The sequence below is a fragment of the Panthera leo genome, chromosome B4, assembly GCF_018350215.1.
Source record: "Panthera leo isolate Ple1 chromosome B4, P.leo_Ple1_pat1.1, whole genome shotgun sequence".
Taxonomy (NCBI): Eukaryota; Metazoa; Chordata; class Mammalia; order Carnivora; family Felidae; genus Panthera; species Panthera leo.
The window spans coordinates 29506301-29529517 of record NC_056685.1 but is presented as its reverse complement, the minus strand read 5'-3'; the positions used below and the strand labels follow the sequence as shown (position 1 = coordinate 29529517).

General features: G+C 40.8%; 1 protein-coding gene and 1 long non-coding RNA gene across 3 annotated transcripts in view; one reads left to right on the top strand and one right to left on the bottom strand.

The window, feature by feature from the left end:
- The first annotated feature begins 6549 nt into the window (after nt 1-6549).
- The window catches only part of ITGB1 (integrin subunit beta 1), a 46803-nt gene continuing 30135 nt past the window's right edge, over nt 6550-23217 (top strand). The window contains exon 1 of one of the 2 annotated variants that reach the window (XM_042945303.1): nt 6550-6803. The gene's annotated coding sequence lies outside the window, so the exon portion shown is untranslated. Of the gene's footprint in view, nt 6804-7084; nt 7265-23217 lie in introns of those variants that run through there. The other variant, XM_042945304.1, reaches the window with a different exon arrangement.
- On the bottom strand, nt 13550-19322 carry LOC122224038. The gene is made up of 3 exons (XR_006204636.1): nt 19122-19322; nt 18587-18733; nt 13550-15096 (listed from the first exon to the last, which is right to left on the bottom strand). It is a non-coding gene; the product is annotated as an uncharacterized LOC122224038 (long non-coding RNA).

Here is a 23217-nt window from a genome sequence, read left to right as displayed (position 1 = left end):
AAAGAGAGAGAATCTTAAGAAGGCTCCACACTCAACACAGACCCCAATATCAGGGCTCCGTCCCACAACCCTGGGATCATGACCCGAGCCAAAATCAAGACTTGGATGCTTAACCAACTGAGCCACCTAGGCGCCCCTGGCCTATTTTTAATCAGGTTGTTTGTTTCCTTACTGTTAAGTTTTAAGGGTTCTTTATATATTTTGGATAACAGTCCTTTATCAGATATGTATTTTGTATGTATTTTCTCCCTGCTGGTGAAATTGAAGTGTTTCATTTCCAGAGCCAATGATCTGAGTACAGAAGAAACAGTTTAGTTGACATTTTAGGCATGTGGCAGCCATAAGCAGTTCTAAATAGGGAATTCTTGTGATCATAGAGTGAAAAGCCTATGACATCAGCCAGAAACAATGCAGAAATCCTAAAGTAGAAAAGCCACAGGGCTTATTCTTCTGAATGTTATATGGAAAATATTCCTAGGAAATATAATTAAAGTTTATTTAGAATTGTTATCTAATTAAAAATTTACAACGATTTTTGATTAGGAAAATTTTTAGATATAATTTGAAGGCATTTAAGTCCCAGTATATAAATTGGAGATTTGAAATAACAAGGTTCTAGTTTCTCTTTGAAGGATCATTTTACCTTAAAAATTAAATACAAACACTCTTTAGTTGTATGGTTTGGTCAAAAATGATTCTATTTTTTCTGTTCTACTTCCTACAGGTTAGATAACACTGCAGTGAATATCTTGTTATAACAAAATATTTGGACATTTATCTGATGTTTAAAAAATTAGATAAGACTAACCAATATTCAACTCAAAAATCTAGGGCAAAAAAAAAAAAATTAGTCTCTTGGTCTGTAAAAGGGACTGATTGCATCTGGGCTTAAAAAACTGATTCTTAATGTTTTGAGGTTAAGATCCCATTAAAACAAAAAATATCTGCAAAAATACAGAGCTGTATAAGTGAAATTCTATCTACAATTTTGGGAATTAATGTATTCATGGGTTGCCTGTGTTGACATATCAACAACTCTGTCTTAAATAATATGTTATGGGGATTAATCTGGGGGAGGAGGGTGCTTTTACTTCCAAACAAATATACCTTATATACCTTTCTACCTCTAATGAATCTGGCCTAAAATCAAGCTATTCTTAACTCAAAATAGCAAATTTTCTCGATACTCAAAAGTAATTAAATAAAGAAAGAAAATAACACTGTTTTATAGTCACTTGCCATAACTCACTGGTAGCAGCACCATTTCCCGCACTGAATGACCCCGGTTCCTAAAAATAACTCCAGTGCTGTTCAACTGCTTATATTTGGCATATTCTTCATTCTTATTTGGGAAAGCACATTCCCTTCTCCAGCTGAAGAAACTCATGAAAAGAGCTGCTTAAAAACACTGCTCCCTCTGGGCTCTTAAAAATGTTCAGCATCTGAATGCTGGGAGAGAATGCTCACACCCAGTGGAAGCAATACTGGATGGATTGAGCAAGAGAAAAATGGGGATGCTATATATGGAAGACAGGAAACAGAACTAGTTGAGGAAGACTCACTCGTAAGTGACCCATCTTTACAGTCATAATCCAGCAACTGTTATCTAGAAAAGGAAAAGCTTGGGGCGCCTGGTGGCTCAGTCGGTTAAGCGTCCAACTTCGGCTCAGGTCCTGATCTCATGGTCCGTGAGTTAGAGCCCCGCGTCGGGCTCTGTGCTGACAGCTCAGAGCCTGGAGCCTGTTTCAGATTCTGTGTCTCCCTCTCTCTGACCCTCCCCCATTCATACTCTGTCTCTCTCTGTCTCAAAAATAAATAAAGGTTAAAAAAATTTTTTTTTAGAAAAAGGAAAAGCTTTAATAGCTAGCCTAAGTTATAAGGGACACATTGAAAATCAGGCCAGACTGTTCTGACATGTTCCACCCTACTTTTAAATAAGCAAAAAGTAAAGAACTAAGTAAAGCCTCAGGACAGGACAGTCAACTACCCAGACACACACCATGTATACTGATGATAGCTGTCTTGCTTCACGGTTGCTCTGGCAATTAGGGTATTGAGGAGTGTTCATGAAATCAAAGTCCCAAAGCCAAAAATACAAGTTGCAAAATAAATGAACTTCCAGTTTCTCTGCATTATATGATTATTTGCATGTTATTTATATATTTGGAGACAGAAAAAGAAGGAACTGGAAGGTCTGTCTCACCCTTTCTTGTTTTTCAAAAAGCCAGTAATTCCCATGGCTGTTTTGTTTTGTTTTGTTTTGAACCAAAGCACACAGATTCACATTTTAATAGAGAGATTTTAGTTTCCTAGGAAAAGAAATGGAGTTATTTGTGATTAACCCAGGGGAGTGTGGGTGGCTCAGTCGGTTAAGCATCTGACTCAATTTTGGCTCAGGTCATGACCTCATAGTTCATAGGATCGAGCCTGGCATTGGGCTTGGTGCTGACAGCACAGAGTCTGCTTGGGGTTCTCTCTCTCTCTCTCTCTCTCTCTCTCTCTCTCTCTCTCTCTCTTTCTCTGATTCTCTCCCTCCCTCCTTCTCTGCTCATGCTCTTTCTCTTCTCTCTCTCAAAATAAAGGTGTTTTTTTTTAAAGCACTTCCACATTAGCATTTTAAGACATTATCAGAGACTTTTTATTCCTTCTCTCCCCATCCACTCATCTTTGTCCTTTTTGTTTTTTTAATGTTTAAAGAGAAGTTACAATCTAAGTGGCTGGAGATGGCAAATGAGGAAAATATACCTAGGTCACTCTGTAGAAACAGTTCTTAGAAAAGTAAATGAAGACTCACCTAGCCGTTGTCAATTTGTTCCAGAAACCACCACATACATTTATCATGGTATTTAAAACAAGTCTTGTTGATCAACCAGGTTACTGTCAAAGATTTTCCTCAATTAAAGTTACTAGTAGGGCATTTTCATCAATACAAACTGCTTCATTTACCACACTCATCCCTACACAATTTTCCCTCCCTATCATTAATGTTAGAATTGGTTTTCACCTATAAACCTGGAACGTGACTTGCAATGTGTCCCTATGTATCCTCTTTGAATTTCTAAAACTATTTCTCATTCCTTATTGTCTGGACATTCTTATTTATTGGGCAACCACAGAATCTATCATCCATATCTTGGATGTACTTTTGGGAATTATGCATGGACAACAAACTGTGACTATCTTGGGCATACCAGGACACAAAGTCTCCCTGCTTATTTAAAAGTGATCTGGGGTTGGTGGGGGGAGGGGGGGTGCCTGGGTGCCTCAGCTGGTTAAGCATCCAGCTCGTCGTTTCAGCTCAAGTCATGATCTCACCATTCTGAGATCAATGGAGCCCCGTGTCCAGCTCTGTGCCCGCTTAAGATTCTCTCTTCCTCTCCTTCTGCCCCTCCCTGGGTCTCCCACATGTGCCTCTCACTCTCTCTAAAAAATTTAAAAATAGAGGCAATCTGGTATATTGTGTGAGAGTGTGCCAGTCAGTAGCCAACACCAAGAAAAATTTGGTCTTAGGTATACTTCTATTCCTACAATGCAGACATTCATCCTTTGTTCTAATCCTACAGGATCCCCTGATGATTATTGCACGTTGAAAATGATTTATAGATGAACATGTACTAAACTATTAGCCCACAAAAGTTTATACTACTTAGGGTTATTTCTACTCTCAAAGATTGAAAAGCTGTCAAGTTATCATGGGATGCCTACTAAACACATTGATATGTGAGAGGGTAAGTCCCAAGACTGCTCAAACTGCAAGGGAAAGACAGCTATCCACTCCTGAAGCCAACATCGGCTTACTCACTCCCAATCCTGTATTTTATAATCACGGGATTAAATACAACCTGCTAGTTCTAAAGGTCAGTAATCAAATTGTGATCCTGCTGCTTAAAAGAGATAATCAAGTTCATAGAGAACCTTTAGTTTCTTTTGTGCCTCACTAAATATTAGTGGTTCCTTTCATTTATGTAAGCCTATCCTTTAATTATACATAGAAGTAGGATTAAATGCTGATTGAAAGGAACCTGAGTATCCAATAGTCTTTGCTGGTGACCAACACTGAAACTTCACTTTGGAAAACGGGGTGAATAAAGATACATTTCAAAGAACATATAGTAGTGTGGTGGCAAAACTAAAGAAAAGGCCAACTTTTAATTATCTGACGTAATGACTTATGAGATAGAAGACAATTCACAATAATTGGGAGACAGTATAGGTACAATATAATTTGAAACATAAGCTACCAATAGATGTTCTATCATGATTTGATCTGGCAATGTGACTTGCACTATTCCTACTTACTAGGATTTCCTGTTCAGCATGGTAAGACTGACCAACCCTTTTATAGAGTATTCATAAATTTTATAGTTAGCTATCAATTAATATTTTATGAAATCACAAGTAGAGCCATACTCTTGACCAATCACTGCTTTTCTCAATTACCATATTTCTTTAATTTCTCCTCTTCAGGGCTCATGACTTCTGTACATAAATTGCTACTCACACTTCAGTTTAGCCAAATGGTCTAACCTATCCCAAGGGAGCAAAAGGACCTTTTTATTTATTCATTTACCATACATTAGCTGAGCCACTATTATGTGTCCTGGAATAATGTTTGACCCTGGAATTAGAGAGATGATTAAACTGCCCTTGAACTCATTTAGTTTAGGGTTGTACAAATCTAAACCTCATATTTTTTTCTTTTTAATTTTTATTTTAGAGAGACATAGAGAGAGCATGAGTGAGGGAGAGGGGCAAAAGGATAGAGAATCTTAAGCAGGCTCCATGCTCAGCAGGGAGCTGAACGAGGGGGCTTGATCCCACGACCCTGGGATCATGATCTGAGCTGAAATCACAAGTCAGACACTCAACTGACTGAGCCACCCAGGCGCCCCTAAATCTCATAATATTCTTGTGGCAAAGAGTGCCTCCTCAAATCACATAAGAAAGAAAATTCTGGGAAATGTAGTGCAAAATCAGGCATATATCAATTATGCTTTATCTTTGAACTTCAGTCTCCCATGTTGAGACTAGGCCAATTCTTAGTAATTTTGAATAGTGGTATAACCAAGAATCCAAGATTCTTTAAATCCAAGAATGTTGAGGTCTTGTAGCAGTTTTACTCTTGGGATAACAATAAACATCATTTAGCGTCATCCATTAAGTGGGAAAAATCAAGCTCATCCCTTCGAGGTCTTCAGAGATTATCTAATCAACAGATTTGAATTTGCTGGTGAGCAATATGCAAACTTTCCATAAGTAGAATTATCTTATTTTATCTTATTTAAAATTGGCAGCCAAGGGGCACCTGGTGGCTGAGTCCGTTAAGCATCTGACCCTGGATTTCAGCTCAGGTCATGATCTTCTGGTTTGTGGGTTCTAGACCCTTGACAGGCTCTGTGCTGGCAGCACAAACCCTGCTTGAGATTCCCTCTCTCTCTCCCTCTCTCTCTGCCCCTTCCCCATTCGCGCACACACACTCCCTCTCAAAATAAACTTTTTTTTTTTTAAAGACTATAAAATTCACAGCCAAATGGGCATATCAGCTTCTAATTTCCCCCAAGTGAAACATTACTCAGTTTCATAAATCTCATTTGAACTCTATTCCCAACAGGGTGTTGCAGCTGGCCGGGCGGCATGGCTGTGACATTTTCTGTTAACAGGATGGCGGCCTGCCAGCAGCACAGTCTGAATTACTAGGTTTCAATATGATGTTGGTTGGTACAAGTTCCAAGCCTCTTATCAAAATGTGTCCAGCCATTCTCACAATGAATGTTTCCCTTCCATTTTAAATGTTCCTCCTCCAGCCCTCCTCTCCACCTACTAAAAAAAAGTGAAGAGAAACAGACACTGTATTCTTATGGATGGAACTTTCCCTCCTTATTCCTGTTCCCCATAAACGGACCTCCAGATTAATCTAACAAAAGCAGATCCCCAACTTACCAGGTTTTTTTTCTAAAACCTTCCTAAAATCCATCTTTCTTGGCATCGAACTCCTTCCCGTCTTCACCTTCTCAAAGACCCAAGACAAGCAAACTATCACTCCAGAAAACAGTATTAGTTTTAGTTAACTGCATTCCAAAAGTTAAACATTTTTGGCCCCACGAAGCCTTGTAGGGTGGGTGACTGTCTCGATTTGCCTGAGGCTGAAGGGGATGCCGGGACAATCCAGGGCAAAAGGGACCCTTGGGTGTGTCCTGGGGGAAGCAGAACCTAAGGCCGAAAAGGAGTCCAGCCGCAGGTTCCCTGCGGCCCATCCAGCCCTCCCTCACGGTAAGGTATTACGGCTTGCCGGGGCCGCGCAGAGCGTTGGTGCAACACCAACGCCTCCGTCCCCAGGCATAAAAGGAAACTGAGGCACAGCGAAGGCCCGGCCGAGTCCTCCGCCCCGCCCCCCGCGGCTCCCCCAGGCCCACTCCCGCCCCGCTCGGCCAGCTCCTTTGTCCTGGGCCGCGGTCTTCCTGCCTCCTCCACCGCCTCCGCCGCCGCCTCCTCGCCTCGGGCGCGGCTGACGCGCCGGGGTAGGAATGCGTTTCCGGAGGGAGAGGACGGACGCAGCGGCTTGGAGGAGCAGGATCAGCCTCGCAGAGAAGGAGGTGCCGCGGGGGTCGTTTCCTGCCAGGGGGCGGCTCTGGGCCGCCGAGTCTCCTCCTCCCGCCCCCAGGAGGAGGAGGAGCCGCAGCCGCCGCCGCCCGCCGCGCCCGAGACCCGGGAGGCCGCGCCAGCCCTCGGGAGAGACCCAGCGGGAGCCGCGGAGCAGCAGGCCCGAGCCGACCGCGCCGGGGCCTGGACGCCGCCCGGAGAAGGTAGGCGCCTTGGGGGGCGGGGCGGGCGGCGGCCTCCGGGCTCCCGAGCGCGGCCGGACCTCGGGCGGTCCGCCGCGCGCCGGGCCCTGCGTGTGGGGCGTTGGGGCCGAGTGGGCCGCGGAGGCCGGGGCGGGGGTGCGAGCGGAATCCTGCCCGGGGCCGGAGAGGAAGTCTGGGCCGGCGGCCGCGCTCCCGGCTTCTCCCGGGGCCCTTCCTCCCTTCCCCCGGCCCGGGCGCCCCCAGGGCGCTGAGTCGACCCAGCGGCGCAGCGAGTGGGAGGGTCGTCGGCCTGGGCGCTGTCACGTCGGGGCTGGAGTCCGCGGAGGACCGGGGCCCGCGACCGGCCCCTCGGACACATGCCATTCGTAGCAACCCTTGTCTGATTCGTGGCCCGGACCCCGTTGAACGAACTGACCCCACGCGGTGCCCGGGTTTCCGTCCGCCGCCTTGGGCGCGTGCAGGTGAGACGGCGAATGGGGGCAGGCCTCCCAGCGACTCGAAGCTTTAGGACTTTGAACAGTCCTTGACGGTTTCCCTTTGTCTGGATTTCAGCGTTCGGTTTAGTAATTCGCTTCCAACTTCAGAAGTTGGGCCGTGGCCTTCAGGGCCTGTGGCCCGGGATGAATTGCCGGGTGGGCCCAAACAAAAGTTGGCATCGTGGAGCCGCTAGGAAGAGAAGGCGCAGTGTTGGCATATATTTTTTTCCACTTCGTGTTTATGAAGGCCGCACTTGAGTGTCGGCTCCCTCTGCAGTGAGAGTCCTGGGCCCGGGCTCCCTGCCGCTCCGCAAGTTTGAGTGCCCGACCTGCCCCTGGTGCCTGTCTTACTACGTGTCAGTTCCTTTGCTTCCTAACGAGTTGTAGTTTTAAGACTATCAATATTTTGTGTCCAAGTAGTTTTTATTTCACCAAATTTGTGCTTTTGAGTCAAAACCTAGCACCAGTAAATTACCCTCTTTAAGCTTTTATCATCTGTAAAATGGGATACAAGAATACCTACACTATAATAAAAGTAACTATTATTATAATAACGACAGTGTCAGCCATGCTTACCTGTAAACACTTTAAGTCTATTTTCTCATTTTATCCTGGAACCGATGCAGTGAGGTAGGTGCCATTTTCATCCCCATTTTACAAATGAAGAAACTGAGGCACAGGGAGCATAAGTAATTTGCCTGTGATCATCCAGCTAGCAAGTAGAGAACCCAAGGGGTCTAGCTCCAGAGCTCATGTTTGAGCCACAGGTAACTTTCCATAACTACAATATAGTTGTGAAAATCAAATGTAATATGGAAAACAATTTAGGGTAGATAATAAATACAATTCCTTTTCATCTCTTCTTGGTGTATTAAAAAGATTTTTTTTTAAATCTGGGGATGTAATTAATAACATAATTAGCAAGGTTTCTTTGGGTCACATTCCACATAGATACTCATGTGGGTAGAATTACTGGGTTGTTATTTTTTGTTGTTTTGATGGTACAAAAATAACAATGCAAAATGAATTTTGATTAGGTGTTTTTCTTAAACTACACACAGCCTTTAGGTTATATTAATAGACAGCTTTTAGAAATGATTAAGAAATTTTAGTTGAAGTTTACCTCTTCTGCATTTGTGGAGAGCTAGGCTCAGAGGGGGTAGGACCGACCTAAGCGTTCCACTGCAGTGTTCATATTTTTAAATACTTTGAGTTCATTGATCAGTATTAAATGAGTGACTTAAGATAATGAAGTGGTACATAGAAAACAGAGGAAACAAGTCAGTATTTTGGGGACAGGTCTTTGAGGAAAAAGCCATTTACTTATCCTCTAAAATTTGCTGTAAAATGGAAGATGTTATTAGAATGCTGGTTAAGAAGACAGGGGATGTGGTTAATACTTCTGCAAATGGAAAGCAAATCAACTCCAAATTAAGGCATCTGTGTTGACTTCACAGATCTAAAGTTTTAAGTTTTTGTAATGTTGACTTTTTTTAAAAAAGAATGCTAAATTCTATATTATTATCATTTTGTAAGACCCTCAACATTCTGTACATGAAAAAGTATAGAATCAACAATACTGAAAATTGCTAGATATAGTAATTTTAACAATCAGGTGCCTTTTTTCTTAATTTTCTGGTCAGTATAATTAAAATCTGGCTCAAATTTCCATCACTAAATGGATATATAGTTCTCTGTATTGTTACCCATAAATTCCTAATACCAGGAGCTTCTCTGGGGACATCTTGTCACTTTGTAATAGAATTAATCAGTTTAATGTGATAATTTTAATGGGATACTTGCCACATAATAGCTTTATTGTTTGACTTCTTGCCAGATAAATTGTGGCTTACAACATTGGTGGGGGGGGGGGGGGGTAGGGTAGTGTGATTTTCTACCTCCAGAAAATATTTTCTCGTTAATATTCTGTTAGTGCACTGGTTTGCTCTTAACTATACTGCTAGAATGATAAGATGAAACATCTACTTGGTGAAAGTTGCAGAACTTTTGAATTCGAGATTTTCAGTTTCTGAATGTGTAACAAGTTGAATTTATCTGAGGATTTATACAGGCCCTTGTTAAATTTTAGGTTTCCCCACTCTGTGTGGAAACTTAGGATGTGTCAGGTTGTGGGTAGAATCCTACAAGATTCTATTGTGCAAATATGTAAATATCTCTTGTTGTATTAGCAGGTCTATTCTAACTTTGGTTATATATTGCGGGATTTTGTCCTTTTTTGTTGTAGTGGGGTGGATGGATTGACAGGGATAAGAGTAAGGAAGAGTGCATTATTCTTCAGGATGGTGAATGGTAGCAGTATCTATAGATGTAGAAAGCTGAAAAAATATTTCAGTATGTACTTGGGTTAAGGGAGGTACAGTGCATAAAGCCCGGAACATGAGCAGCCTTAGCGTATTTCAGTGGGTAGGTGAAAAAAATACGGTATCTCTCCTCCAGGAGCCATGTGCAAAAGGAGCCAAATTATACTTTGTCAATTTCTTGTCTTTTTAAAGATGGATAATTATAAGACTTACAGAATTGTTTTCTTTATAAAATAATATTGAGTGGGTGTTTAGAAGTCAGCTACCTTTAAACTTTTTGGTTTGTGGCCTTTAGTAAGGTTAACCATATTTAGCAGTATGCTAAAGCATTTGTATATCATCTTGAAATATGTATGTGTGAGTAAAAAGAAAGGGCTTCAAATGCCTACTGCATACCTATATAAACACGTACACACATGCATACATATATATGTATATATATATACATATGTGTGTGTGTATCTGTATATATATATACATATATATATATCTTATATATATATGAATATATACATATATATATCTTACTTATTGGACTAGTCTCATGTAGTCTCCAAAGTGCAGTTTCCTAGACTCCGGGGATGTGTAAAATAACTTACTGGAGCGTGGGAAGAACATATTAGATTTAATATTATATATATATATATTTTATTTAAAGTTTAAAATTTTTATCATGACTTACAATCTTAACTGTACTGCTGTAGAAGTACATGAATTTTAATATATAAATAAATATGTACATATTTTAGGCATATGTTTGTTCAAAAATCTTTTCAGTAATAAAAGTGAGTGATGGAAAAGCTTTGGAGATCATTGGCATAGGGAATGATTTGGATGGGGTACAAGCGCTACTGTATTCAGGAGGGGGAATTGAGATTTGGTTTTCAAGGTAAGAGAGGTGAAAGAAACCCAAAGTGACACGGGTTTTTGGGTAGGTGGTGTCATTTGCCAAGATAGGCAGTATGATCACAAGGGGGTGGTACAGGTTGACTGGAGGGAGAGGAAATGATGAATTATAATGCCGAGTGTTTTTATAAGTGACTATGGGACGTTGGTAGAGATGTCTAAGAGCGTAGCTGAACACACAGATTGGGAGCTCAAAATAAGAAGTCTGGCTGGGGGCTTCAGATTCTGGAATTCTTAGTCTACAAGGGCTAGTTGAAGCGATGGCCTGCATATAAGACTACCAAAGGAGAGTGTGTAGAGTGAAAAGGGGCTGGACAGAAAGCCTGGGAACACTTACAAACTGTCCAGGGCTGGGTGGAGGAAAAGGAATCCAGGAAAGCATTTCCTGTCCTGTTTCTTCTCTTAATTCCTAATTCTTTTTGTGTGACAGTTTAGTGAGTGACTTGAGAATTCACAAGTTTTTCCTGTGGTTGACATTTTTGAGGTAAAGACAAAATGACTTAGTAGTCATTTTAGACTCATATTGGAAGAGCAGTTTGATGTAATAAAGGCTTTGTAATTGAGAGGTGGGAAACTTGGGTTTCGGTACAAGCTCTGCCACTGAATCCCTCTGTGACCTTTGTTGGAATACTTCACCTTCACCTTCCAGGGCTTTGGTTTCTACAGCTGCACCTTACAGAAGTGGTCAGTATGTTTCCATCATTCTGTCATTCTGTGAGTCACCCATGCAGTGTGGAGGGCAGCTCTCCTCCCGTGAGCAGCCATTTTTTTTGTATCATAACCAGAGAGGACAGGTACTGTGCCAAATTATTGCTTTAAGAAAACCTGCCAGTGTTGACCAGCGAAATCTATTACTGTTAGTTCTTTGTGGGATGTAACTCTGTAGTATGTTACATTTTAATCTATCTGTGTATGGAGAGCCAGTTACCTGGAAAATGCTATGCTGAGTGGAGGTGGAACAAGCAGTTGATGTGGACTTTACTGTTGAGTGTATTGTCTAGTTAGGACAAGTTGTGTTTATTCTAGGGAAACATAACAAATACCAAAGAATACTTTACTCATTGTACTGTACCAGATAATTTTCTTTAATAGATTTTGGGAAAAGATCAGCATTGGCTTAAGTGGTTTTGGAAGGCTTTTTTTTTTTTTTTTTTTTTTAAATTTTTTTTTTTAACATTTATTTATTTTTGAGACAGAGAGAGACAGAGCATGAATGGGGGAGGGTCAGAGAGAGAGGGAGACACAGAATCTGAAACAGGCTCCAGGCTCTGAGCAGTCAGCACAGAGCCCGACGCGGGGCTCAAACTCACATACCGGGAGATCGTGACCTGAGCCGAAGTCGGACGCTTAACCGACTGAGCCACCCAGGCGCCCCTGGAAGGCTTTATAAAGGAGCTTGGAGTGGTATGAGCACAGAAATGGGTGACAGATGGGTGACATATTCCAAGGACACTGCAGGTATAAGGCAGAATTCAGTTTAATTTAGCAAAGTATGTGTGTGTGTGTGTGTGTGTGTGTGTTTGTGTGTGTGTGTGTGTATCTGTTGAAGGCCTGGATTTTGTCCTCCAACTTTTGTCTGGTATGGTTCACAGATGTGAGTATAGTTATAATAGACGTTTGAATTAAAACAATATGATATTGAGCATCACTGAAGGTTTGTTATTTGCTGTGCTAGAAACTTAAATAAAGAATCAGAAAAGGAGTAGTTCTGCTTATTGTGGTGTGAAGAGATGAAGAACCAGTGAAGGCCAAAAAAAAAAAAAAAAAAATTAGCATTTTATTTTGTTGTAGGGAATATAGTTTCAGTGGATGAGGAAAGTATTTACATGAAAAACTTACTGGGAATGTACCATTTGAAGTAGAGAAGTCACATTTGAGTGTATAAATGTTTATTGAATGTGAGTAACTTAAGCTTTTGTACTCTTTGTGAAATTCAGAATAATAATTAGCTCTCCAATATCTTACAGTTAATGTACGATTTTTCTTTTTTTTAGAGAGAGAAAGAGAGTGAGCATAAGTGGGAGAGGGGCAGAGAGAGAGAGGGAGGGAGGGAGGGAGGGAATCTTAAGCAGGCTCCATGCCCAGCGTGGAGCCCAGTGCATGGCTTGATCTCATGACCATGAGATTGTGACCTGAGCTGAAATCTGGAGTCGGTCAGGTAACCGGCTGAGCCACCCAGGCACCACTGTATGATTTATTTCATATTATGATTTCAGTGCTTCCTAAAAGGGGTCATGGTAGGTCATATTTGATTGTTGGAGAAGAAGGTTGTAGTTTGAAAAAGTGCATTCAACATTATATTAGGAAAAACAACAACAAAAAACACAATAGGAATGGATTTGTACTTGCTAAAGAAGTATGGATTTAAAAAGATTGAAAACCGTTTATTAAGTAGTCACTCAGGTTCTTATGTTTAGATGCCTATGACTAGTGAATGTGTTGGAGAGCAAGAAGAAAATTCAGAAATTAAGTAAAATGTAGTCTACAGATAATCGTAATGATGTGTGTTGCTAAGAGCTTTTACATTGATCATTGTATTTAGATATTATTCCCACCTAGTGCTGAGTACAATGGGAAATTGATTTCTCCCTTTGTATAGTTTGTTTTAAAACATGTGTTATATATTTAAAATATATGTAGTGCTGTTCTTGTTCCACTCCACTACAGGGCAGAGATGAGCTGTGGCAAAAGATATGGTCAAAATTTATTAGAGTTTTGATCAAGAAAGAATTTTAGAGTGATCTACCTAAAAGTAGGTAAAATTACACAATTTGGGAACATAATTTACAATTCCCTTTAATGAAAATAATGTGGAACAACTGTTACTTTCAGTGTTTATTGATGCTATTATAACAGGATGGTTAACATTTCACTTTTTGCTAGCTGCGTTCACAATTATCTTTGTAAACTTGCCCCATAGTTAAATTCTCAAACAAAACTCTTACTAACTTACTCCTTTCTCCTCCCAGGGAAGGGCCAAATCTATAGCCACAGGGAGTGTAGAGAAGGAACAGCTTACTAGGCTGGTTTGAAAAATATCAATTGCTAGGTAATGTTTTCTCTTTTGAGTGCAAAGAGGATCTTGGAACAATTCATTTCGGGCAACTTTCCATGCTCATTTTGGATCAGCCTTTAATAATACGGCTTAACAGTTTTGTTAAGGTGTTTAGTTTCCTGCTTGTGTTTAAGTTTGTCCTTCTTCAGTCTTTGAGTTTATTACATGCCCCCTCACCAGTTTTTTTTAGTTTAATGCTTGATTGTTTTCTGTTTGCTTGTTTTGTCCTTACCAGGTTAACAGTTTATTGTAAAAGGATATAACTCAAACAGCCAGGTGGAAGAGATGCGTAGGACAAGGAATAGGGAAGGGGCAGGGAGCTTCTTCCATGCCCTCTCCCTAAATCTCCACAGTTTACCAACCCGAAAGCTCTGAATTCTTTTTTTTTTTTTTTTCATTCTCACATAGGCTCTCCTTTTGGAAGGGTGGTAGTAGTCTACCAGTTACCTGTTTACTAGATCACTACTGGTTCTATCATAATGTGTCTGATTGGCTTGAATTATTTTGAATTCGGTGTGGTTTTTCTCGTCCATGCTTTGCCTGCCATGTTGATTCTGTTGCTCATATTTAAGAGTTCTATAGGGATTTCAACTTAAATTTCCTCCCTGAGTTCTCTATGCTTTTCCTCTAGTTTTGTTGTCTTAACTGTTTTTGACTGATTGCTAGAAGACCTATTTGAGATTTTCTAAGTCTCTTCAAGAGCATAATGAGTTCATCTAGATTTTCTCCTGGAAGATTCTTCACTTCCTTTAACTTTTTCTTCTGTAGAAGTTTTTCCTGAATAAGTTCCATGCCCTTACCTGCCCACCCCCCACCCCACCCCCCAGCTGATTTATCTTTGAGGCTCTTTATGTGCCAACATGCAGTATATCCATTCTTTATCTTTCCTGTGCACTTGTGGACTGGGTGGTAGGTGATGGTGATCCATCTTCCATATTCATGTTGCCTTGGAGAAGGTGGGTAGAGTACTTACTAGTGATGAATTTTGCTTCAGTCTATTCAGTTATTGTCATTTTCTTAAAGCATCTAGTCCTGTCATGAGCCGTTCTCAGGTTTCAAATCATTTTGTGAGCCTGTAGCTTTGGAGCAGCCTGACCTTTTTGTTGGAGCTCATTATCTTCAGGTTGATGCCACCTTTGGGTAAGAAGGGGTCAGTGCTCATAAAAAGCACTCTTTTCTTCTGGGCGGGAGTAGTGAATTATAGAAAGGTTTCTAGTTGAGACTACTGTTCTATTTCTCCGCATTAGGCAGAAAAAGACTTCTAGTGAGGTATTAGTTGCATCTTCACATTGGAGTTTTTAGCCTTTTCTCTTTCCTATTTTCTCTCTCTTTCTTTTTTTTCTTTTTTATCCTTTCTGCTAAGTTTTTGTTGATCATTAATTTTGGCTTATTGTTTGGGTCATAAACACTTTCACAGTCACCACCAGCACATACATCTTCCTGCCAGACAAAGGGAAGTAAAATGTTGACTTTCAGTGTTCTTCTTGTAGGGGAAAGATGCTCTTGCCTCAGAGGAATGCGTCCTCCCTCTCACCCTGAAATTTGATGGAATAGAGATCAGTAGCATTTCTGACCACCTTGCATGTGGACTTCCCCATCCTACTGCTCTCTGTGGGGAGAAGTGGGAAGAGCTGTATGTGAATTCTCTGAGGCTTGCAGTTTGGCTCTGTGTTGTTTTTATGGCCTACATTGATATTTAATACTATTCTTTTAGAATATTTTAGATTTTAGAAAAATCTAGATTTAGATGTTAGAAAAATATTTATTTTTTCCCTTTTAAAAAGCAGATACAGAAAATAATGATAGTGGGAGAGACTTGATGAATACAACTTTCTTATATTTTTAGGAGAGATTTATGATATACCTTAATGTAGGTATCCTCATCTTTTCTACCATTAAGGGGAAAAGATTTTAAAATGTTATGACATAGGGGCGCCTAGGTGACTTAGTTGGTTGAGCGTCCTACTCTTGATTTTGGCTCAGGTCATAATCTCACCGATCTCATGGTTTGTGGGACCGATCCCTGTGTCAAGGCCCATGTTGGGTTCTGTGCTGACAGCAAAGCCTGCTTGGGACTCACCCTCTGCCTCTCCCTGGCTCGCATGTGTGCTTTCTCTCTTTCAATACATAAACAAAAAGTTAGGACATAAAAAAGGAAGTAAATTCTACTGTCTGAAAGAGCATTTGAAAAGTGAAAACCCTTAACTTTTTTTTTAAGTTTTATTTATTTATTTTGAGAGAGAGAGTGCATATGTAGGGGAGGGGCAGAGAGAGAGAGAGGGAGAGAATCCCAGCAGACTGTGCATTCAGTGTGGAGCTTGAAGTGAGGCTCAAACTCACCAACTGTGATATTAACCAACTGAGCCACCCAAGCACCCCACCCTTAACTTTTCTTATTAGAAACCTACTTATATTGAAAGCTTGAGCTTTTGAATCAGACCTAGGTTCATATCCCAGCTGTGTCTAGCTTTATCTAGTATAGTAGATATGTAATAAATACTTGCTGACTTGAATTGGTTGTATTGAATAAAAATGTACCCTTTGCAAATATTTTATAGGAAGAAATCTTTTGTAGATGACTTCTTTTTGTACTAGTTGGCTTTGGCCACCTTATTTTAAAACTTGAAATAACTGTAACTCACCATATTTTTAAAAGTAATTTTTCTGTAAAATGTAATTGTTTAATTTCTATAAATTTAGTACATAAAAAGTTACTGAAGATGTTATATGTAAATATAAATGCCAAATGAGTTATTTGTGACAATGTTAAAAACATTAAAATAAGTATATATTTAGAAGTTTGAATAGAACATAAAATCACACTTAATTTGGTGAATAAAGGTGAGTTTAGAGTGGAGATTAAAATAATTATGTGCAGTTTTGACAATGTATACAGTGCAGGCTATTAACCACGAAAATGTTATTGTTTGGGGGAGATGTTTAAGATGATCTATTGTTTAAGGAATGAATTATGACCCCTTAGATAAACTTGAATATGGTAAAAAAAATAATACTAGGGTAAAATGTCTCCATGGAAATAAGATGCAAAACCTGTGGGTACACTCATGAAATTTGACAATTAAAATAACTTGTTAGCCTCCATTCAGTTTGAAGCACTGAGAAATAAACTCACAAAACATTATAAATCCTTTCCATTTCTATGCTTTGAGTCAGTTCTCACACTGGACAGATAGTCTTTTTTTTTTTTTTTTTTTTTTTTCCAATAATGACTTGAGTAGGCCTTCAAAAACTTAGTTTCATGAAGCACAAATCCAGTCTCACAGCTTGTGATTCAGACAGTCTGATCTCCATTATACCTGTGTGACTCTGGAGAAGTTATTTAACCTCTCTGTGGTTTGGTTTCCTCATCTGTAAAGCAAAGGTAGTATCATTGCCAACCACGAAGTCACTTGGGAGAGATAGCTGTTACTATTTTTTATCATTATTATTATTATAATCATTTGAAGGTATTGAATTAAAAGTGAGATAACTTTGCTACAAATTACCCTAAATCATCAAAACTCAGTGTATTGTGTTATTCTTGTCTGTGCCTGCTGTATACCTACTCTGGCCCTGTAAATGGACAAATAGATCTTCCTTTTGTGGAACTACAAACAGGACTACAAACAGTCCATGAATGAAATCCCACTGGTGTAGAGCATTCAGATTCATGTTTCTACTGGTAAGATGTCTTTTCAGGGAAGTTTCCTTCTTTCATCCTCTCCTAGGTTGCTTCTCCTTGACAGAAGCCTCAAGTCTTCTATTTGTATTAGGTATGTTCTCTCCTACCCTGATCTTGTGCAAGGTAATCTGTGATACTGATGTTCATAAATAACCTGTATTTTGCCTAATGTAATATAAAACATTGAGAATTTGCTGCTTTTATTATTTTACATATAAATTGTTAGGAATCCAAGTGTTAGAACGTGTATTTAGTAGAATAATCCTTAGATATGGAACCTAAAATAAGTCATCTAGTTATATTTAATTAATATGATAATTGGTATCTAATATAATAGCATCTGATTAAACCTTATTGTTAAACAGCATAGAAAGGTTTTGGTAAGTCTCTGGATATAATAATGAACATTTATCTGTTCTTGGCAGTCGTGTTATTTCTAACCCTTATCCTTTCTTCCATATCTTGTTTCCCCCCTAACGTGAATCAGTCAAAAATTTTCTGGTTATAATTACGAATGAAAAAAAGCAAAATCTTCAAACACAGTTCAGAGATTTGGAGCTAGGCATTCTATCCATGCTCTTAACTCTGTGCTAGCCTGTTACTGAAGTGCTGGGCATAACACACTCCTTGCCCTCCTTAAGCTTAACTAGTTTGGGTTTTTTTTTTGGTTTTTGGGTACCTCAATATTTTCAGTTACCTTTATCTTTAGTTTCTTTATTAAATATGAAGATACTGCGCTTCATACAAAGAACGCCAAGCACTGACTTCCAGGAGATAGCTATTTATAAGACAGGTTAGCTTCACACAGCTAGTAGACGGATAAGAGCTACATGTATCTTAAATACTAAATTACAGTGTTTTTTTTTTTTAATTTATTTATTTATTTTGAGAGAGAGTGCACGTGTGTGCCAGTTGGGGAGGGAGGGAGAGGGGGAGAAAGGGAATTCCAAGCAGGCTGTGTGCTGTCAGTGCAGAGCCCTATTCGGGGCTCGATTGCACAAACCTCAAGATCATGACCTGAGCCAAGCTCAAGACTCTGATGCTTAACTCACTGAGCCACATAGGCACCCCTTCAATACTAAATTTTTAAAACAGATTGTTTATATTTGATTTAGTACATGTATGTGTGTCTGACTTAAAACCCTCCACAGTTCTTGCCATCATCAGGGTCTTCAAGAGTTCATGCAGATAAAACTCACACTCTTTTCTAGCTGTTTTCTTGACTCTTTCAACTCCAGTGGCCTTTGAGCACTGAATTAGAGACCCCTTCTGTCCCCACCTCTTCCTGGCCTCTTCTCTGATTGCAGCCAGTGCTGCTGGGAACAGTTCGTTTTATGACTCACTTTTGGCTGACTGCAGCATGCCTCAGGTTCCTCTTGGGACCTCCCTTGTCTGTCTGTGGGGTGAGAAGCTGGTGCAGCCTTCTGGGCAGATGCACTGTAGTTCTTGGAAGTGTGGGGGAATTAATACTCCTTGGGGCAAACTTTTACCTGTGGGGACTAGAATTAATTAATGTACTTCTCCACATTGACCCTCTTCTGGACACAGTTTCTATATGCTTCTCAAAACTTCTCAGCCAGATCAAGCCCCCAGGCACCCCCGTGGTAAATAAGTCTCCTGAATTGGCTGTCTCGGTTCACTCTTTTTACTATCTGTGTCTTTCCCTGGGGTCACCTCGGTAATAATAATCGCCTGCACTCCTGTTTTTGTCTCGACCTCTACTTTCAGAAGGAACTCTGGCCAAAACAATTGCCCAAAGCTGTAGCATCACTTAGACCTTTTTACCTAAGACTGCCTGTCTCTGAAATGATAAACCTGTCCTTATTTTCTAGCTCTCTTCCCTCCCCTGTTTACATGAGCCCCTTTTCTCTCACCTACCTGTTGTGCTCTTTGTTGTTAACTCTTTGTCAGCACAGCCAAGGCCTCCTCAGTGCCTGCACTTGTTCTGTAAACCAATGGATTAATGCAGTGATTTCGAGTGAAGTCTGAGAACCCAAGGGAAGTAGTCTCAGTGATTTGAGCTGTAAGAATTTGTAAAACAATGTTGTGCTTTTGTGCTAATAATTGTAACAGTATGCAACCAACATCTGGATTATCTGGTTGACTACCTTGTAACAGAGTAATTATTATTTTAGTGCCTAGTTTGTATTTGCATATGTAAATTTTGGTTCATAAAGTGTGAGAGCCAGGACTATGAAGCATTTTATATCTAGCTTTAAGTTGGCTGTATATACTTAAATGAATTGAAAATTGGTATCACTAGGGTGTCTACAGTAACTATTTTCTATTTAGAGAGGATCTGCACATTAATTCTGAGAACTCTTCTGGGCTTCTGAGTAATGTCAGAGAAAAATGTCATACAATTTAATATAGTTCTGCAAAACTTTTTGAGCATTGACTTTGTGCCAGGTGCTTCTAGGTACTAAAGCTGAATAAGACACACCAAGCCTCTGTCTTCTTGGAGCCCGGAGCCCATCAGGAAAGATGGGTGTGAGCAGGTAGTTTCGAGTGTTGCAGATGGGCCTTTGTAAGTCAGGGCCCTCAGCTCTGTGATGCTGCTATACGGATTCCTAGTGTCCTCCAGCCTTCAGCCCCACCTACTCCTGCCCTGCCCCTCCTGCAGAAGGGACCTAGGCTGCCCTGCTCTGCACTGACTGAGAGAAGCCCCTCTCCTTGGGCTCCTACACTCACCCGCACTCTGGATGCTCGCCCTCTCTGTGCCTTGGAGGCTCACCCTCTCCACACCATCAGTTACCCTCTGCTGTGTCTTCACAGTCTCCTCTGTTTCCTAGTTTCGGTTATGCCTCTATGCCATCCACTGTTGGGTAATCATCTCTGACCCTGACCTACCTCCTGAGATGAGGATCTGTGTCTTTACTTCCCCGTAGGTGTCGTCCTCCCTTGCTTCCCCTCAGGCTTCTCACCTTTTGCAGATCTGTAGCTAAGACATTTTTGCTCCTCTAACTTCATTCTCCTTCTGCCTTCTTTGTTCAAAAATGGTGATTCTTTTCTTTCTCACACTTCGTTTTCTAAGCAACTGTCAGGCCCCACTGAGCTATCCTAATCGCACGTTTGTCTTCTTGTTCATCACTACCGTGTGAGTTCATTTAGGCCCAACCTCAGCAGTGAGAGCGGTGCCCGTTTGTAGCTCTTGTCTTGACTCTCCTCCCCTCCCTCGCTGATTTTCTGCCATGAGTGTGTTGTGTGTGTGTGTGTGTGTGTGTGAGTGTATGTGTGTGGCATGTGCTGCTCCATCCTGTGGTGTCTCCCTGCTGTGTATCGGGTAGTATCTCAACTGGGCATGGCTGGCTGGCTGCAACCTAACTCCTCCTGCCTTGCTGTCCTCGGTTTCTCTTTTTCCCATCTCATAACTTCAGTTTCAGAAATGCATAAGTATGTTAAGATTCTTTTTGGCCTTTATGATTTTTTAAGATTTTAACATAGTTTGTACTTTAGAAAATTACAGGGATAAAAATATTCCTTCCCACAGACTAGATTTACCTTACAAATAACATATAGATACATGTTTTCTAGTCTTCTGTAAAGCTAGAGCGAGACAATCCCAGTTGGGTGGTGAGGGTTGGGGAGTCACCCAAACATGTATGTTTAGAAGTAAGATTGGAAAGAAGTTATCTAATTCTTCTCGGGACTCCATGACTTTGCAGGTACTAACCTCTTGCCTGGAACACTTCTCTCCATTTGCCTGGTTCCCGTATGTCTGCAGTTCTAGTGTTGCCAAACTCATGAAGCCACTGAACGTGGCTAGGCAGATTTTGGTGTCCTCAGTGCACTTTGTCCTTATTTTCTCTACAGAAACCATCACATCATATTGTAATCATTTGTATTTTTGTCTTGGAATGGAAAATTCCTGAGACAGCAAATTTTGTATCTCCATATATAGCACAAAACCGGACATAGTTGGCAGAGGAGGAACTTCCAGAGCAGTGGGGGAGAAACCAGGAGAGCCCGAGGACTCGAGTGCATTAAGAAAGAATGGCGATGTGTATTAAGTGCTTTGTGTGAATTCTGTGGGTGGCAAACTGATGTATCTTGCAGAATACGTATTGTAGGCAGTCAAGACATTTTTGAATGAATGAATGAATGAATGAATGAATGAATGCAGACAGTAAGATAAGGCCTGGAGGGTTCTCTTTTGCAAGAGCAGTTTCACATGCATGGTAGGAAATGGACACCAATTACAGCTGGTTGAGGAGGGAGTAGGGGATTATAGAATGGAGAACAGTGTAGACAACTATTTCTAGGCCTTTGATTTCAAACAGGAGACAAAAGATAGGATCAGGATAATGCCTGGAGGCATCTCTCCCTGTTGGCCCCTCATACTGAACTGTTCTGCATGGAATGCCTTTGGTAGGAAACTCCTTTGCTTGGGAATCAGTGGAGCACAAGCCTCACCTACCGAGCTTGTGGTTTTAGGCCCTGGTGGGCATCCAGGTAAATCTGAAGTAGATACTTACAAGACCACACTTGGAAAGTACTTCCTGAGGAGGTTCTGAAATGCTGTAGGAAGCTCTTGGGGTGTCCTTCTTCTCCCCACCCATGCAGGAGTATCTAGTACCTTCAAGAGCTGGATTGACGGGGAGGCTGCTGAATCTTCTGTGCCATTTCCTCCGCATGTCCTGCTCTCTGTGGCGCACTTTCCTCCTGGCCACTTCTAACCCGGTCTCTTCTCAGCCTTGTCCTCACTGCTCTTTACTCTTCATTGCTGTCTTCTTCTGTCTCCAGTGGCTTCTCTGTTTCCTTGAGGGAAAGACTGGCCTTTTACAGGCATAACCAGCCAATGACAGTGCCTCTCTGTGTCTTGTGAGTGTGCTGACCAGTCACAGGAGAGTTGACAAGTGTCCTTGAAACTGTTCTCAGCTCCTGTCCTGTTCTCTGAGCTGTTCTCTAACACTAAAGCCTTGTTCTGCCTTCTGGGTCTGGAGCTCTTCCAGAAGCTGATCTCTGGCTTGTCAAGGTTTGCAGAAGGAAAAGGACAGGGTGGTTAAAGTAATATTTTAAAGGTACATAGCATAAGGTTGCGAGGCTGACTAATAATAGAATGTTTCTGTGACCTAGTAACTTTAGCTTAGTGGTAACCCTCTGAATTGTGTAATATTTTAAAAGGTTTTTCAAAGCAGTCTAGTGGTCATGAAGTAGCCTGAGGAATATCCTGAGGAAACACATATCAGCCCATATATGGAACAAATATTTGTTCTGTTCACTTTGTGTAGAAACTGCCCAGATGGTCCATTCATCACAGTCTTAATGTTCCAGGCCCTTTTTGTCATAACTTTGGAATTGATAACATTATGCAAATTGCTTAGAATTTTAGCCTACGTGGATTTATGGCACATAAACCTGTTGGAAAGGCCATAGAAGGCAAACTGTAGGCATGGCCTGTTTCCATGACACTCTGCCTCTGTCGGTCTTTCGGATGCAGTTACAAGTGATATGTAAGCAAAACTATAAGCTCGTGGCACAGCAGAACTTTCTGGTCTGAGCACAGTGTAGAGTATGTAGCTACGCAAGTTATTCTTACTGCTCTTCTCTGGGAAGCCAACAGAGAAAGCTTAAACAGCATTTAACAGCAGAAGAGGCACAGGAATCCTGGGGTGCTCTGAGCACAATTTTGAAGCACTCTCCCAGAGCAGTGGGAATAGCATCCTAGAATAGAAGCTTTTGAAGCTAGAGGTTTGTTTGTTTGTTTGTTTTTTAAGAAATGTTTTTCCTACTAAAGGAAATTACCAAGACAGAAGAAAATCCAACACAGTTACGCAGCCATAATTGTTTTTATGAAGAAAGTGAAAAGAAGAAAACACTATGACAGTGTTAAAACAAAGAAACCTATTATTTTTATATTATGTGTATGTACTTTATGTTTGTACACTGTAATTTTTACATACATGTCATCTGAATATGTACTTTACATTCAAAATCATTTTAAAAACATTTTTGGTCTATACTGTATTTGGTT